This window comes from Macrobrachium rosenbergii, chromosome 15 (genome assembly GCF_040412425.1).
Source record: "Macrobrachium rosenbergii isolate ZJJX-2024 chromosome 15, ASM4041242v1, whole genome shotgun sequence".
NCBI classification, from domain to species: Eukaryota; Metazoa; Arthropoda; class Malacostraca; order Decapoda; family Palaemonidae; genus Macrobrachium; species Macrobrachium rosenbergii.
Genome location: NC_089755.1, coordinates 1552279 through 1572278, shown reverse-complemented (window position 1 = coordinate 1572278; position 20000 = coordinate 1552279).

The following is a 20000-nucleotide window of genomic DNA, read 5'->3' as shown; positions in this document are numbered from 1 at the left end:
ATATATATATATATATATATATATATATATATTATATATATATATATATATATATATATATATATATATATATATATATATATATATATATATATATATATATATATATATATATATATATATATATATATATATATATATATATATATATATATACCGACCAGTCAGAGTATATATATATATATATATATATATATATATATATATATATATATATGGCCACTCCGCCTCATAATGGCTCACATTGGTAGAAGCAGCACTCTCCCAGACTTCATAGAAGTCTGTGGCGAAAGGGTTCAATTTGGTAACATGTAGCCGACCAGTCAGAGCGAGTCAGGACACTTTGCTATCCGTGTAGACACCCCAAAATAAAAAAAGTAATCAAAAACGGATAGGTTTGCTGAAAATAAATGGGTGTTACAGACTAATACACACAAACATATATATATATATATATATATATATATATATATATATATATATATATATATATATATATATAGTTCTTACCTGGCCTACTTATTATATGTCTTGTTCAGGGTCCAGTCTAGGTCTAGCTCAAGAACAGCGGCTTACTAATACACCTTGAGTTTCTGACTGCAATTGCTAGGTCAGGCAGAAACCTAAATAGAAAAACAGTTGGGCTGAGGGCCATACTTCAACAAGGGGCTTTGCAGATAAACACTTAGGTTTACTTTCAATGGAATATATTTACAATTAAACACGTCAGTCAGAAGACTAGGGAATGATAGGCAGATCCAACAGGGGCTGCCATGTGGTTAGTTATGCTATCACTGTTAAAAAATTGAATAAGCTATGATTAATCCTTTTGAAAGGGATACTGAAGGGTTGATAGCAGTGGCCTTTTCACTGCAAGAAGCACAAGACAAGTCGATGTTGCCACAGCTGATGTATCATCTGCAATTTGATAATGCCAGTGGTTACACTAGGATAATTATAACGATCTCGGGCTAATCGAGGGTTGCACGGAGGGTGCCAAGACAACTCGATTCTGGTACGATGTACTTGCATTAAAATTCACACTGAGCTAAGTGAGTCAGGTCTTTGTGATAACTCGCACTTCAGAAAAGAAAATGAGTGCAGTGGAAGATTTAAGGCACGTGAATGTTGAAAAAACCTCTAGTCATGACGTTACCTTATAACGGAGCGATGGGGGAGCCTCGTCGAATTTCACCAGTTCTGGAGAGATGAGTTTAATGGAAAATGCACAGGTAGTGCGACTAGGTGGTCGAAAGGTGACCACGTGGAAGGGTCAGCTCAATAAAGAGCATGCAAAGGGTTGTGTGTGGGTCTGCTACCAGAGTGTTTGTTACTTTATATGACCTCGGGGGGCTTAGTTTCTTGCTCCATACAGAGGTCACTGGGATCGCAAGATGGCTGTTCAGTCACCTCATTTTCTATGTTGGGATCTTCCCCAAATCCTGGTGACGTCTGGCAACCCATGTTCACCAGTTTTTATGGGGAACTCAACCTTTCTGGCAGATTTTCGTCAGGATTTGTCTCCATTCGCCTTTTATCTGAAAAGAGGTAATTCAGGCAGTCACCAGGTCTTTAGAAAAGATAAACAGATGCACCAAAAAAGGGGAGCATGGAGAGAAATTTACACAGGGGCTGAGTTTCTCACGCCCTCCTCAGGTAGGTATCAGTATGAAATTATGTTATTTTGGGGTGCAAGGCAGTTTGGAGGTTTGGGTTTGCTATGGAAGTGGTTTCCCACTTAACAATAATATATATATATATATATATATATATATATATATATATATATATATATATATATATATATATATATATATATATATATATATTCTTCTTCTTCTTCTTCTTCTTCTTTTAACGTGGTTTTTCCCATTTTTGTATGGGGTAAGCACGATGCCTTCTTTTGAAGGACTTTTGATTTGGCTTTTGTATGGGGTAGACCGTAGTCTCGATCGGCTGCCCTGCCTGACATCGGCTTAGACCCCGGTAGCGTATGGTACATGTATCATACCAGACCCAACTCCCTTTCTCCCAGCAGAGAGAGTTGTTGCGCGGGTAGGTCGAGAGTTCGAGACGTGTGAGATGTTTGTTATGTTTTTAGAAGATGTTGGAGTGGCTTTGTTTTCTGTGTGTATTTAGTCTGTAACACCCATTTGCTTTTTAAGCAAACCTATTTGTTGATTACATACAAAATCCCGGGTGTCTACACGGATAGCAAAGTGTCTGCCTCTCTGATCAGTCGGCTGCGGATTTGAACCCAGCCACAGACCTCTATGAAGTCCGAAGCTGCTGCTGTAACTGACTGTGCCATCGAGGCTCCATATATTATATATATATATATATATGTATATATATATATATATATATATATATATATATGAAATTCAATGCTTGTGTGTATTTGTTACTTATATATAGTATACAAGAGAAATAATCTCAGTTGAACTTTGTGTATTTAAAGAAAGCATACCCAAAGGAATTTGAATACAAAGGGACAAATATTTAAGACCATGTAATATTTCATGAACCATATAACACCTCTGAAAACGATTACATAAAAATTACAGCCACAGATACAGAGGCTTACCATACAGGCAGATTCAATTATTTTTTTCATTATCTTGTTCTACCGATATTCGCTTTTGAATTTCCAAATGACATTTTATATAGAGAACAAATAGCAATAGAATTAATCCCAAGATTTGATGGCGACTATCGGATCCGAATATTTGGGAAGACACTATCATATTTTTCAGGCAAAAACTGCAGTATTTACCTTTTTTTTTTATTCTCTCATGCATCGTTTTTAGCTGTTATCCTATAAATATGAAAGTTAATTTTGTTCCACGATTGTTAATATTCTGCCCAGGGATTTTGCCCAATAGAGAGAGTCCTTTTTGGGGATGAATTTTGAACTGCATCAGATGGCTGAATGACAGAGTTGGTTTGTGGATTTAGTTGTGGAACCTCTTTCCAGTTTTTTCCAGGTTAGATATTACAAGTCTCAACAGTATATACACACAAATATATATATATATATATATATATATATATATATATATATATATATATATATATATATATATATATATATATATATATATATCAATTGAAAATCATCAATTGAAAGGCCAAGCTGCCAACTAAGCCATACAAGTCATAAAAGAAATTGGAACCTAAGTACAATTATGCATAAGGCTTTTACCCGGGCAGGCTAACTGCCGTGCCTTTCAATTGAAAGACCTGAATTGATCCTGATGTGAGTCCGAAATTTACACACACACACACACACACACACATATATATATATATATATATATATATATATATATGTATTTATATATATATATATATATATATATATATATATATATATATATATATATATATATATATATATATATATATATATAGATATATATAATATATTCTAAAAACTCAGAATCTTCAACCTGGAAAGTACCGGAAAGAACTTCCACAACCACATTCACAAACCCACTTTGTCCTTCAGCCACCTGATGCTGTTCAAAATTCAGCCCCGAAAAGGACTCTCTGTCAGGCAAAATCCCCGACCAGAATATTAATGTTAATTCTGTAACAAAAGTCAGTTCTCGATTTTTAGGATAACAGCTGAAAATAATTCATGAGAGAATGACAAAAAATAAAAAAAGTGACGGCGGTTTTTGCCTGGAAAATATGACAGCGTCTCTGCAAACATTATGATCCGAGTGTCGCCATCAAATCTGGGGATTATTCCCGTTGTTTTTTCTTGTCTCTGAAATGTCGCTTGAAATTGAAAAGTGAATATTAAAAGAGCAAAAAGATTTAGGCAAATAATAGAATCTGCCTGTTCGGTAAGCCTCTGTATCTGTGGCTGTAATTGTCATGGAACCATTTTTAGAAGTGTTATATGATGTAAAATGATGCATAGCTTTTTATATTCTATCCTTTTAAATACAAATTCCTTAGGATATGTTTTTCTATTATATATATATATATATATATATATATATATATATATATATATATATATATACATATATATATGTGTGTGTATATATATTTTTATATATATAGATAGATAGGTAGATATATATAGGTATATAGTATATGTATATGTATATGTATATATATATATATATATATATATATATATATATATATATATATATATATATATATATATATATATATATATATATATGTGTGTGTGTGTGTATGTATATGTATATAGGTACATTATATATATATATATATATATATATATATATATATATATATATATATATATATATATATATATATATATATACACACATACACATATATGCGTATGTATGCATGCATGTATGTGTGTAAGAGTATGGATAATATTAACAAATGAAAGATAATAACAGGCTATCCACAACCTAGTGGAATGGTCTAGGAAACAAAAACTCTGCTTTTCTTTAGTATACTTTATGGCCATGGATTTCGAACCACAGACCATAAATTCCACAACACAAAGATAAAATCACAACCCGAGGATTGGTTATGGTACATGGTGTACATATAACCTTCAATGACCCAGTTTTTTTCAAACAGCATTTTTAGACTCCTCCATCAACCATGCAGAAACTAAAATTAATCAGCAAGCGTTTTGGAAACAGAACCAGTCACATTCTATCAGACATGTAGAGGTCAACAAGAAACGAAAGTTACAACTTTTACTACGGGACTGAATGAAATGGTTACTTTCTTTCCGGCTATGAAACTTATTAAGGAAAATCAACAGTTACATTGAAAGCGGTACTGAACTGACTTTTGTGAGGACCACCCAAAGTATATAAATTAAATAAAATAGAGAATTTAGGCCAAAGGCCGAGCGCTGGGACCTATGAGGTCATTCAGCGCTGAAACGGAAATTGACATTAAAAAGGTTTGAAAGTCCTAACAGGAGGAAAACTTTTGCAGTTGCACTATGAATCATTTGTTTGGAGAGGGTTGAGGAAAGTAAAATGGAAGAAAGTGGATGTGTACGGAGGTACAGTAAAAGAATGAATGGCGTTGCAGCTAGGGGTCAAAAGGACGCTGTAAGAACCTTAAGTAATGCCTACAGTGCACCAAATGAGGTGCACTCACGGCACTGCCCCTCAGGGCAAAATATATAAAGGTCTGTCTCGAAAAATGCCCAAGATTTTACAGGCCAAATCAATGTTAGAGTATTATGCTCAAGTAATAGAATGAGCTATTCTCAACTGCAGTTGTTGAAAACTAAAATAAAGAGAAAACTGACGGTTAAGAAAATTGAATTCACATTGCAGTTCTTGTAAAATAGAAAGCATTTTAGCTTCCAATACCTCCCACAGTCTTCCTTTCTCTTCTGAGACTCCCCATCAATCATCCGCGTCAGGAAAGCTCTCGAGATAATCATTCACCTGAGCTTCGAAACTTTTTGAAATTCAGTTTTCCGAACGTAAGTCTCTTTGCATCTTTATCCAACCTTTATTTTCCCCAAACATAAACACGGCAGATGAAACCCGAAATGAAAGAGCTCACCCAGGAACTTCAATAACTTTCCAATAACTTTTTATTTTGCTTTTCAAATTATGTACCGTTTGGTGCTATTTTCCTTCAGTTGTAATATTCATATTGGTCCATTAGTAAATGGGCTTAATTTCAAGATGCCTGTAATACAATACAATATGTATCTTAGATGTAATTAAGATAAATTCTATAGATTACTTGAATTTTGATGCTTTTTACTTTTAACACTTTATTGTGAGGACCATTTGAATGATTGTTATTCTGAACATCGGGGCGAAACAACCATGATTAAAAAATGGCATTGAAACGTGATTGAGAAATTTAGATGTAAGATATTCATTGTCGATCTAATATCAACCGCAATGTTAAAAACTAAATAAATCACACAGCGTTGAGGTCTAAAGTATACAAGCTTCTGAGAAAGACAAAAAGCATGTTTAAATTCATTTTTAGCTGTATTCATGAACAGTAGAGTCAGTGCATTTGTCGACCGAAATTGGCGGATATCTATGAAAACACATTCGTCTAATACTCAATCAGTGCGATGCAATACCAGAGTCAGCAGAAAGAGAGAGAGAGAGAGAGAGAGAGAGAGGAGAGAGAGAGAGAGAGAGAGAGAGAGAGAGAGAGAGAGAGAGAGAACCCATTCTGATTTCCATCCAATCATCAGAATGGACATTCAATAATCCAGAGAAACTCCCCATCTGATTTTCCAAGTCTGTTGGAGATTCTGATTATTATATATATATATATATATATATATATATATATATATATATATATATATATATATATATATATATAGAGAGAAATCGAGAAAGAGAGAGAGAGAGAGAGAGAGAGAGAGAGAAAATGCAGAACGAAGAGATGATAAAAAGAACCCGTTCTGGCAAATTTCCATCCAATCATCAAATGGATATTCAATAATCCAGACTCTGTGAAAAAACGGCATCCAGCCGCCTTCTTTGTGGACTTCCCATCCGGTCATTTTCCAAGTCTGTTACCCACAGAGAGTCTTCTTTTGGTCTTCTTTTAACTTCTATTATTATTATTATTATTATTATAAATAAATATATTATTATTATTATTATTATTAATTATTATTTATTATTATTCAGAAGATGAACCCTATTTATATGGAACAAGAAGCCAACACAGGGGCCACTGACTTGAAATCAAATAAAGACTTCCAAAACGAGTAATGTGGTGTTGATTAGAAAGAAGTAAACAGAAGGTAAAGGGAAATGCAGAAAGAAGAGATCTCACTGGAATATTAAAAAGAACAAATAAATTGATAAATTAACAAACAGACAAAAATGTATTAAAAAACAATAAAATTTGAATACAAAAAGTGCTAATCTTGGTCTCATATTTTGTTTTATAACAACTGAATAACTTAACAGAGACCAGAAGTTGTCGAAAGGTCTTGAAAAGGATTTCAGTCTAGGATTAAAAAAACATAGGAGAGCTACTTTGTATGGTACTCCTATTCTGAATGGCTTTTTTTAGGGTTTAAATGCTGTTTTAACTGTGTACAGTTAAGTATAAGTTAGGAAATTTATGTTTGTACACTGATTATTAACTTGAAATTGATTGCTGTGTTCAACTATATTTATCAGGTTTAGAGGATATATATTATATATATATATATATATATATATATATATATATATATATATATATATATATATATATATATATATATATATATATATATATATATATATATATATATATATATATATATATATATATATATATAGAGATAGATAGAGAGAAAAAAGAGAGAAGAGAGTACTTTTATTGTCTGCCTAAACGGTTGCAGATACATTAAGATCATTCTTATCTAAATAAAGATATCTCAATAAAAGCCCAGCCAACAGGACTGACCATCTTCTGAAGATATATATCAAAGTAAACACTTTGTGCCGTATCCCCAACTGACAACAGTACTGTAGAGTAACTAAATATGAAACAAAAAAAAAACTCCTCTAATGGAAGCTGCGTAACCACTGTCGGGAAAATAAAGATAAAAATAAAATAAAAACTCCTCTTATGGAAGTTTCGACGAACCATTTCCCTAATCTAATCTGATTACGTCCGACGCTGATGCTTTTAGCAGTTTGGCCTCGCTTTGGGTATTAATATATTCACATTTATATTTGTATATAATTGACATCTAAGAGATATTTTATGCGTGATGTTTCCTGGGTCGCTTTCCCGTCCATATGTGTGAATTATTCATTTAGATGATGATGAATTTTAATTTAATAATTTTACTTATTAATTCAAGTAACGTTTTTCGAGGTCTGAGACCGACTTCAGTACAGGGAGGTTCTAATGGGTTAGAACTCTGAACCTCAAGGGAAAAATGGGGTTGTTGTTTGGGGGTTGTATGCTGAAGAGAGGTTGTGATAATAAATTGGAGTGTAAGACACCATAGTATGTGTTTTCAAACCTGTAGTGCGGTTTTTATTTCGTTGTTAGGTTTTGTTTAATATTATATATATATATATATATATATATATATATATATATATATATATATATATATATATATATATATATATATATATATATATATATTATATACAACAAAGATGCAAATAGGTGAAGACCAAGGGCGATATTAAATCCAGGTTGACTAAGGAAACAGACCAATTTCTACATTTGTCTGATCCTTACTCCGACGTTTCGTAATATTATCTTTATTACAACTTCTGGGAATCTGTCAATAAACATGATAAAATTATAAAACAATCTTAAATTTGTTAAAAATCAAAAAACAGTAAAAAGACTAATATTTACAATTACAAAAAACATATTTAAAAGCTAAGACCGCCCACCAACCTTCCGTTCAGAGAGAGGAAGACTGAATGACACGAGAGAAAAGAGGAGACACGTCAGCTAAGATACAGTTGGATCGAAGAGGTTTGTGTATTCAACTGGGGAACTAGCTGCTTAATGAGCAACGACGCTACAATGGGTAGTTCGTGAGGGTTCTGCGTTTGCCCTATAATGCAAAAATCCGAGTCCATTCTGAATAATGTGAATGTGTCATCCATCAACATACCTCACGTGAAAAATGCAGTGAAACCTGATAGGACACTCTTCGAACCTGCGCTCCTCCAGGGAGGACATGAAGATGTTTGCAAATGTCGGAGCTAAGGAGAGCCAATGGCTACACCGTCTGATTGTTTAAAAAGCTTACTATCAAAAACAAGGCAGTGCCCAGCACTGCTAATTCTAAAAGAGGTTTAAAATGAGACCGGTTAAAATTGTAAAAAAAATTTGCATCAGTACGTAAACCTTAGCCCCGCTCTGCACCTGTATACCAGTGTCTCTCCAAGCATTATTTTTTTTTTTGATTTACGCAACGTCGTGTCTTTTTTTTTCTCTATTTTACGAGCAGAACTTTGTGGTGATGTCTGCTTTGTTATAGAAAATTAATAAAGTTATTTGCAATAAAATTATTGTTTTGAAATAGAATTAGTTTCCCGAGAATTTTCTTGTGATAAGAGAAAAAAATTTTTCCTTTTAGGAGAGTCCCGATATGGGTTAGGTTCGGAAACTCAGTGATCGTCGTGAAACTCTTAGAATAATAACCACAACACTAAAATAGAGTGTTGTGGTTATTATTCTAAGGGTTTCACGACATTCACTGAGTTCCCGAACCTAACCCGTATCGGACTCCCCTAAACGGAAATTTTTTTTTTCTTATTTCAAGAAAATTCTCGGTAACGGGCAAACGCTCCCCGAACCAAGCCTTAAGATTCATGCGATAGCCGGCCAGGTCCGTGCGTGAATCCGAAACCAGGTCCTACGAGACAAAAAAAAAATTAGTTCCCTGCGAACAAATCACGCCCTGTGAGGCAAAACCAGTAAAAGAAAATTATCGGGAATGGGCAAACGCTCCTCGAACCAAACCCAAATTCACGCCTAGCGGTCCTTGTCCAAGCGTGAAATAAAAGCAAACTTCGTACATCCTCCGGGACAAAACCAAACCAGTTCCCTGCGAACAAACCCACGCCCTACGAGGCAAAACCAATAAAAGAAAATTCTCGGGAACGGACAAACACTCCCTGAACCAAACCTTAAGATTCACGTGATAGCTGACCAAATCCATGCGTGAATCTGAACCACATCCTGCGAGACAACAATCGAAAACCAGTTCCCTGCGAACAAATCACGTCCTATGAGGCGAACCTAAAAACCCCAACATTCACGCAATAGCCGGCCGAGTCTGTGTGTGAAATAGAGTACAATTTACGTCTTTCAAGACATGAAGATTCGTTCATCAAGAACAAACTATGTCTTACTCAGACATACTGTAACCAGTTCAATGAACAAACTTCGTCACATACTAATTTTCTATATATAAGCGTTATCTCAAGATGTCTACGACATCCAGAACCCAACAAAATGAGGACTTCAAGTTCTACATGTCTGCTGGAAAGGACATGGGACTGTCAGGGCAAGCCCTGAGGGAGTGGGTCCAAGAGAGAACAGACGATTCCAAGGCAGAGAGAGAGGCTGAAAGAAAGGCGGAGAAGGAAGAACAAGAAAGAAAGGAGAAGAATGAACAGCAAGATAGGCTGGGTAGACTTGCAACAGAAGAACACGCAAGACAGGAGAAAGAACAAGAATGAAAGGATAGGCTCAAAAGGGAGGAAAAGCCTCGTGCCCATGAGCTTCAGATGCCCTAAATTCGCACTGCCCCAACAAGGCAAAGTTGATATGGAAGTACTGGCACTTAGAAATGGAAATAGGAAGTTTAGTACAAGAATTAAAACAGTGTGACTGACTGGAAGAACCTTTGCAACAGTATTTGTTCTTTGTTGATAGTAATGGCAGAGGAAGGCATATGTATACTGGTAAGAATACTAAAGGTCCCTGGGGACCATGATAAATGGCTATGAAGGAAGAAGTCTAAGTCTAGTTTTACATAACCACTGAGCTGATTAACAGCTCTCCTGGGAAACCATTAGACTACCCCTAAGAACCAATTGGTTACTTAGCAACGGGACCCCTTTTTCTGGAATGATGTCTTACCCCAAGAGAAATGAATCCTTTTCAGATAGTAATTCATATGTATCCAAGTCTGGCCTGAAATTGTATGCCTTAATGCATTTCAGAGACAGAACCATGCAGGGAAACATTCCATAACCCCTTGTGTCATACATCCATTTATCTACCCCAAGAGTTTCCTTTTCCAGATAGTCATCATATATATACCAAGTTTGGTTGTAATATATCAATGCATTTCAGAGTTATGCTGAACATACATATATATATATTATATATATATATATATATATATATATATATATATATATATATATATATATATATATATATATATATATATATATATGCATACATATATAGTATTACACATTACGTATATATATATATATATATATATATATATATATATATATATATATATACATATATATTACACACACACTAAAGTGTGCAAATGGTTAATCATTTAACTCCTGTTAAAATTCCCTTTAGTTTATATACACCATTTTCTTTTCACCTCCTCATTCCTTCCTTCCTTATCAAATCCCTCTCACTTCCCATTTATTTCCTCTCCTCTTCAACCATAACTCCTGTCCTCCCACCGCTGACAGGAAGAATTTAATTCCACTTAATCCAATTCCAGGGTCTTCAGATGAAAGGGTCTTGACGTCATTAGCATTCTGGGAGTGAGGAGGCCCCTTTCTTTCCCGCAAAAACTGACATTCGTCAGACAACGTTTTTATTAACCAATTAAGGAATTTAATATTAATTAATTTCCCCATCTCACAAAGCAGCCAAAACGAAATTGTAATTCTTGTTCCTTTTTTTTTTTCTTTTGTTCGAGGAAGGATGGAAGATAATGTGAGGATGACAGAAAAAACAGTAATTCCATCATAAACTATTTCAGCTATTTCTGGTCTTCTAAAAAACATTTCTGTAGTTATTCATAATTTCCTATTCCCCTCGCCTCTTCTGTTTCATGGGAAATCTAACCTCTTAAATTATCTACTTTTATAGAGGAATAATAATTCTTTGATCCCATAGATCTTCCGGTTTAACTGATACACCTCTGATTGTAGCTATGTCATTAATTTCTGCTGTTTTTTGATAGGGTCATATCTCTTGGCATTTCCCTCAATTGGTGATTACACTTTGGCATTAAGTATTGGTTGAGACTCCAGTGAATGTCACTAGAGTTTTAAATATAATCAAGTACCTCTGACCTATGTAGTTAAATTTAGAATGGTAAATTACTCATGTCACTACTGAAGTACCTTATTAGTTTTTTAGATTATTACGGATATAAGGGGACTAATATATGAAAAATTTACCATAACAATGAATAAATAAAATAGATAAATAGGTAATACGACGAGCTAATCATCACATACATACATACATTCAAATTTTCAAATTCAAAAATTTTATTGATAATTTAAATCAAAAGGGAATTATAGTGTTCCTATCTTCCCTTTCCCAATAACACAGTTATTCTATTTTGAAAATACAATATGGTTTCTTACATTTTTAATAAAATCAGTTATTTTATTATTATTAATTACAAAACATATTTGTTCATACAGATCTGCAATGGAATCATTTCTGATTCCACCAAATTTTTACATTCCATAATGTAATGATACAACTTATGACTTTTTGTCTTGTTTACAAAATTTACAAGGTACATTTTTGTCTTTATTAAATTCCCAATAATACTTATATCCCAATCTAAGTCTCATAACCCAACTATCAAACAAAGTAGATCGTTTTCCATAAGTTACATTTGTTCCTTCAGAAATTTTCAAATAATGATATAAACAACTACTTCCCTTTTTCAGTAATAGCTTAATAGTTAATATCTCATTTTGATTTCTAACTGATCTTATATGACTTTTAATATTATTAAGACTTATTAATTAAAAATATCACTTTCATACGTACATACATACATAAGCAATGGAAGTAAAGAATCCTAAATGCCTTCATGTTTTGAGCTACAGTTGGGTGTTATATAAACATTACAATTGTCGACCATCGGTTGAGAAAGTGGAAGGAGTTCAGCTCTGACGCTTAGTGGAATGACAACGTGACTCCTCGACAGAATGTGAAGTGAGGAGAGCGCATTCCATAGATCTTTGGGCTGCAAGTGGAAAAAAGAACTGTTTTAAAAGAGTTTATGGAAGATGCTTGAAGCAAATATGATGTCTGTAAATACAGAGAATCCGCCATGCATTGCCTGTGTTTCTGATGCCTTATTTGGTATGCATTATAAAACCCTTGAGGCACTAAAGGCACCTTTTTTGACGATGCAAAATCAATATGAAGTTTATCATATCTTTCTCAGTCCCAAAGTAAAACGTCTTTTTCTGTTTCATCGTGCAGGAGTTACTGATAGTCTTAAATAAAATTTGACCGACAGCATGAACAATCGGTAATCTGAAATTTCCATGAGTTTCTTTTTATCTGTTCTTTAACAGAGATTATTTTCTAACTGACATTTGATTCCGATAGTTATCAAGTATCACATCCAAAGCTTAATGCACTTCATGACTTGGGAAAATAAATAACATTTTACAGTTCATTCAGCTGCAAGCAATGTTCTCTATCACTGCACGTAGAAACGTACAAATAAAAATTTCCAAACGAGAAAAATACGCCCGAGCAGTGAATTTGAAGACGCATGTCGATATAATCTCTAAATAATCCAGAAATGGTTTCTGGTCGCTCTGTCCAAAAATGGTCCTCGGTCTCCGAGTGAGAAAATGTCTGAAGAAAGAAAGGGCCTCTGGCCACCTCTGGCCTTTGGTCACCAGATCCCTAAGCATCAGGATAATTCTTCTTCAGCAGCAATCTTAGAAAAAGGTCCTGCCACATCTGAAAGGACCTGATTTGGGAAGGAGGGAGGAGGGACCTTTGAGCTCACAACAGAGCAAATGAAGGACTTCCTTACATTAAAGGATCCTGCGGCCTCTGTGACGCCTCCCATTGGCCCTGCTGCCAATAAGGATATTATTCCCTTTTATGGATATGGAATGAGAGAGAGAGAGAAAGAGAGAGAGAGAGAGAGAGAGAGAGAGAGAGAGAGAGAGAGAGAGAGAGAAGTAAGGAGAGGTGGAAAAAGGAGACCGATTTTTCACTATAATAAGCCAATATTAAATGAACAAATTTACGTGAATTGTACAGTGAAGTTGCAGGATATCCTAGGATTGAGGAAGTTACTGGTTTCATAAAGTATTAAAATTTTAAAATTAATTAATTAATAATATGAATATGTTTAATAAAAACAATATACACATATATATTTACATATGCAAATATATATATATATATATATATATATATATATATATATATATATATATATATATATATATATATATAATTATTTTTCATTAAAACAATATATATTTCACCACTATATATAACTGATAGTGATTATATATTAAATATGTATCATATATATATATATATATATATATATATATATATATATATATATATATATATATATATATATATATATATATATATATATATATATATATATATATATATTTATATATATTATTATTATTATTGTATATATATATATATATATATATATATATATATATATATATATATATATATATATATTATTATTATTATGATTATATAAGAATTCCTAGCAAATTGCCTCCCTTTGTTGTTGTTGTTGTTCTGTTGTTTTTATGTATTGCCAGTTGCCCGATCGATAGACCATCTGTCTATCGACTTAGCAAATACAAGGGTTTAAAAAGATTAAGGCCACTCCCATTTTAAAACAGAACTTTCCTTCGAGGCAAAAGTAATCTGTCTTGGGCGTTTTTCTTATAGGCAAAACCTCCCCTGCGGGCAGCAGGTGCATATGAGTCAAAATCTGTGTTGGGCGCACCCCTGCCCCATAGGAGGGGATAAAAAGCAGAAACCCACGAGGTCTCGACACACACGCTGGCTGGAAGATATGGAGTGAAGACGCCCCAACACCTGGTCCCATCAATGCCCTTGCACCCTACCCACGTGGCCCTTTCCAAAGTATACTTTTTCCTCGTGCCCTTCAACCGCATTCCAAGTGTTCGACCGAATTGCCTCGAGCCCACACGCCATTGCTTGGAGTTTCGAGAAGTCCCCATCGCCTTGCCCCTTTACGGAAGCCCTTGCATCTCACCACGTGGAAGAAAATCGCCCTCGAAAATCGCAAGTCATCCACGGACCGCCTTCTACGCCGCCCTCGGAAAATCTGCTACGGTAAAGTGCCCTGGAAGAGCCCCATTTCAGTCACGCTTTTGTCTCGTAACATTTGCTTAAAGAGAAAGCCGAAAGAATCCCTTGTCTAATCGTCCGTGCGCTCTCTTGCATCGGCAGTATTAATTCTTTATTACTCCTTTGGCACCCTCAGTGCAGCTTCGAATTCATTATTCTTTTGTCTATTTTCATTACTGGCGTATAATGTGCATATCTCTCATTTCAGAGGGACCCTATTTCGTGGAAGCTTCTCGGACTGTGTCTGAATCCCCAGTTTCATTCAATCCCGTAGGAATCCCCTTCAGGATAGTAATCTACTTGAGTTCCTCTTTCCCGTACTGATATCATTTATGTAAATACACTCCTTTAAATTTGCCCACGTGTTTTACGTAATATTTCCCTCAGTAACAAGAGTCCTATGCTCATATGAAATTCTCCTTTGTTTTCTCTTTTTTTTACGTTTTCCTGGACCCACGAAGTCAGAATCACAAGGCTAAATTACCTTAAATTGTTGCTACCTGTCTCACAGAGAGTATCTCAAACAAAAACCACGGAAAAATGTAAAAATGGCGACCTTGCCAGGATCTCGTTTTGCAGTTGCAGTTCCCCTAGTGTTGCTTTATTGCATTTGCAACTTGCCAGATCAGCTATTAGCAAAGCTAAGCTGGGTACGAGACAATTACGAACCTTTTGTAAAACCAGCACACAGATCCAGAAAATTCCACATAAGTAATGTGTTTATCTTAGCAAAACCTTTTTATAATCGTGACTGTTCCTAGGAATTAGAAATAGGGACGCATGTATTCACTGAGAGAAAAGAACCGCCGTATTAGATTCGTTAATGCATGCCTTTCAGGATAGGTAGTTAGGAAATAACCAGTGCTAACCATCCTTTGCTTCGAGGAATAGTGCGAAATTCCTCTGTGTTAAAATCCTTGCCATATTCTTGCTTCGAGGAATAGTGCGAAAGAAATTCCTCTGTGATAAATTTTACTTCACATTTCGAATTAGCGAACTGTTATTTAGGCGCGAATAAAATTCCCACGTGGGACACGACGAAGTCAGCTTGCATTGCTGAAAATTCTCTCAGTGTCGTTAGAATTCGAGTTAGGTGTTAGGAAAGGAAATTTAAACTCCGCTTATAGGAAAATTACTAGGCTGTTGTACTGTTATCCTCTCAGACGACTGGGAAATTCCCCGGAATCCCAGACAGTGTATAAATATACGGGTTCATTCACACAGAATCTAAAAATAACTCCGGTGTTGGCCAGACGACCTGCACCCCCCCCAGCCCATGCCCGCGTGTGTAGCATTCCCTCCATTCATTTCTCAGCAAACATTTTTCTTTGGGTTCTCCATTAGTAATTTGTAAGTCCTAAGGGACGAATCGTAATTCCAAGTCCTAAGTGACTCCTAAAAATTCTACGTCGCACGTGGCGAGAATTCCTCCAAATTCCACAAATTCCAAGTCCTAAGTGACTCCTAAAATTCCAGTATGAGACTCCTCGCACGTGGCAAGAATTTCTCCAAATTCAGTCCTCAGAGACTCATACAAAAATTCTAGTCCTCAGAGACTCATACAGTCGCACGTGGCGAGAATTTCTCATTCCTCAAAACCCAAAATTAAGTCCTTTTGAGACATTATATAGTGTAGTTCACACACATCTAAGCCCTTACGGGACTGATCAGTCTAGTTCGTTAGAACAACCCCTTAACTTCACGCTACAGCCAGCCAAGTCCGAGCGTGACAAAATCCCACTCCGTCTTCCGAGACACATATTAAAATTCGTTCGCCAAGAACAACCACGTCTTTCCCAGACATATCAAATCTTAACAAAAGTCTCCTCAGACTTACTAATCACCTGTCTTATTCAGACAGATCCATTCTCCTGCAGTCTGAACAATTGAGTGTTTCAGATTCCTGCAATTGAGTGCAACAGACAACCTGAGTCTTTTTTCGACCTACCATATAACCATTATTTCAAGATGGCTAATACCAGAGCCCAACAAAACGAGGATTTCAAATTCTACATGTCCGCTGGGAAGGACATGGGACTATCGGGGCAAGATCTGAGAGCATGGGTTCAAGAGCGAGTGGACGATGCCAAGGCGGAGAGAGCAAGAGAACGTGAAGAGAGAGAGAGAGAACGAATTGCCCAAGAGCAACGAGAGGCAAAAGAACGTGAGGAGAGAGGGAGAGAACGTGAGGAGAGAGAGAGAGACAGAATTGCCCAAGAACAACGAGAGGAGAGAGAACGTGAGGAGAGAGAGAGAGACAGAATTGCCCAAGAACAACGAGAGGAGAGAGAACGTGAAGAGAGAGAGAGAGAACGGGGAGAGAGAGAGAGAGAACGAATCGCTCAAGAACAACGAGAGGAGAGAGAACGTGAGGAGAGAGAGAGAAAACACGCCCATAAGCTCCAGGTGCTAGAACGACAGCACGCCACCCCCCCACCCCCTGCCGCGGTAATGAGTGCCCTCAGCCAAGCTCACTCGTTCATGCCAAAATGGACAGAGTCCGAACCTTGAAGTATGGCTTGAAAGGGCCGAACGAGTCCTGGAGTGCTGCGATCTCTCCCCCGCGGAACTCTCCCTTGTTCTCACTAAATTCCTGGGCGGAAAGGCCCTCGTTGCCTACCACGCCCTTCCAGCAGACGATCGGGGAAACTGGGAAGCCGTACACGCCAAGCAGTTACGAAGGTGTCAAGATTACCCCGAGAGCGGTGGAGGAGACGTTGGAGAGAGCAGCCCAGAGAAGCAGGCCAGACTTGGTCCGATTGGGCGTACCATTCGAGCTCATTACAAAATGGCTCGATTCCGAAGGAGCCACAACACCGCCGAGGTACTCGAGCGGTTTAAATTGAACATTTCCTGCGCTATGCCCCTCCTGCCCTCGCCACTCACATAGTGGAAAAAGCCCCAGCAACACTCACCGAGTGTTGCCGAATAGCAGACATGTGGGAAACTCACCACCCTCAAGAAGGATCCATGGGGCGGAAGATAAATCCCCCGTCCCTCCTCAGAGGTTCAAATTCCCAAAAAAATGGGAACTCGGGCAAGCCCCTAACTTGCCATTATTGCAAGAAAAAGGGGCATTCCTCCGAACAGTGCCGGAACAAGAAACCGGCTCCTCTCTCTCCCGGAAAACCGCCAAATAACTCGCCTGCGCCCTCCACAGGGGCAGCGCGGAAAGATTTCAGCCAGACATCTTGCACGGCGTGCAAGGTTTATGGCCATTCTCCCGCATGGGCAAAATGCCCACGCAATAATAAATCAAATACTCCCACTGTCGCCTTGGCCGTCACAGATCCCACATCATTAGGCCCTCCCGCCGAAGGGCCCGTATATGTGGCTCCTCCACGAGGTCGCCACCCCGCGCGCCGAGTCACTGCATTTGAGGATTCGGGCGCACAAATCTCCCTCATCCGAAGGGACAGAGTCCCCTACGGAGCTATCGTCAATAGACGAAAACTCGTCACAATCGAGGGAATAAATCAATTTAAAATGATACTCCCTACGGTCCAATTGAGAGTCACAAGACCTCTCCAATCCAAAATTTGCAATCTTGCAGTAGCAAGCCATCTCCCTGGAGGCTATGACGTCATCCTGGGACAGGACTTTCAGTCCCAACAAAAATCACGACAATCAAGGGGTCCACATTCCCCGAATCATTCCTCGGGCGCGAGTAATCCTCCCCCGCTTCTCCCTCAGTCAAGACTGGCGGGGGTACCAGGAGGACGTGCAGTCCCCACCAGTGCCACCTGAGTACGATGTACAGTGGCCCCCTCGATCGGTTCCCGATCCAAGTCCAGTGCCCGGCCCTGCCTCAGTGCCCGTGCCAGGGCCCCAATCAGATCTCCCTTCAGGAGATGCCAAATTCCTGCCGGTGCCACTTGCATGCCCCGAGCAGGGCCAAGCTTCGTCCGTCCTGACCGACGAGCCCAAGAAACCTCTGATAGCGCCTGACTCTGCCCTAGTGCCAGCGCCAGAGCGCTACCCGATCTCCATTCACGGATCCAACTCAGGTTCCCCCTCTTCCCCCGGCCTGGCACCGCTACCAGCGCGGTAAGAGAGACGGTTCCTCCCGACCACCGCGGAAGCTCACCTGCAGGTGCGGCCTCGCAACCCGTGCCTGAGCTGGTCATTGATACCTGCAAGCCGCTCACGACGCCCCCGACCGCCTCCTCCCTGCCTCAGCCCGTCGCCGACGCAAGTGCAAGTCAGGATTCTGCCATACCTCCCTTGGCCGATGAGCTACAAGAGCTGCGACGGATCAGGGTAGAACCAGCACGGAAAACCCCTGCGTCAGCTGTCGCAGCAGCAGGCCCAGGTGGCATTCCGTGCCGCCCTCCGGTCGCGGGCCCTCCGCTTCCCCGGCCGAGGACGACTGTCCCATTAAGCAAGGCTCGAGGAGAAATTACCACGGGCGTGGGAATTTCCAGGTAGTTCACAAAGAGCTCCAGAGCTCCCATGGCACCTGTGCCACCATTTCATTTTTCGAAGGTCTTAGCACCCCTAATCCAGAAGGGGATGTCAGGCCCTCCTCTATCTTCCTCCGTTCCTCAGGAACTGCTATCTCTTATCATCCTCTATTAATCTTCCCTTAGATTATCACCACAAGAGGCAATTAAATACGGGATACCATTCCCCACACAATGTATAAATCATTAAGAATCACAGAGTGAGAAGTGGCACGCCCTTGCGCCCATACCTTGGCACCGGGCGTGCGTGTCAGCCCCTCCTGAAGGAGTCGCGCCCTTCGGGTGCACTTTTCTCGCCCTGGGAGTGAAAGGATAGTCCGGGCCATAATTTATAGGCGAAGGACGATAAATTCCCGCCTAACACAATAAAACACTCATTCTTTTTCCTTTAGCTCTTCTGCCAATATCATTTACTTTCTTTTAGTCATTTATTTATCTTTATTTTAATGAATCGTGAGTCATAAACTCTTGCCCTTGTGATTTAAATGCCCCTTTCGTAAGCTCTGGGAGACGTGTCCCGCCTTTCATATGCGGTCACGTCTCCATTCGTAACATCTTGTTAATTTTCCTTTTGTTATTATTATTCCTTTTTCCCCCCTCCCTTCATTCTAAGAACTCTGTTTGCCCTAGACCCCACATCGTTTGTCTGCCCACCCCATCATAACATGGAGTACTAGGGCAGTGGACGATAAAATTAGCGTA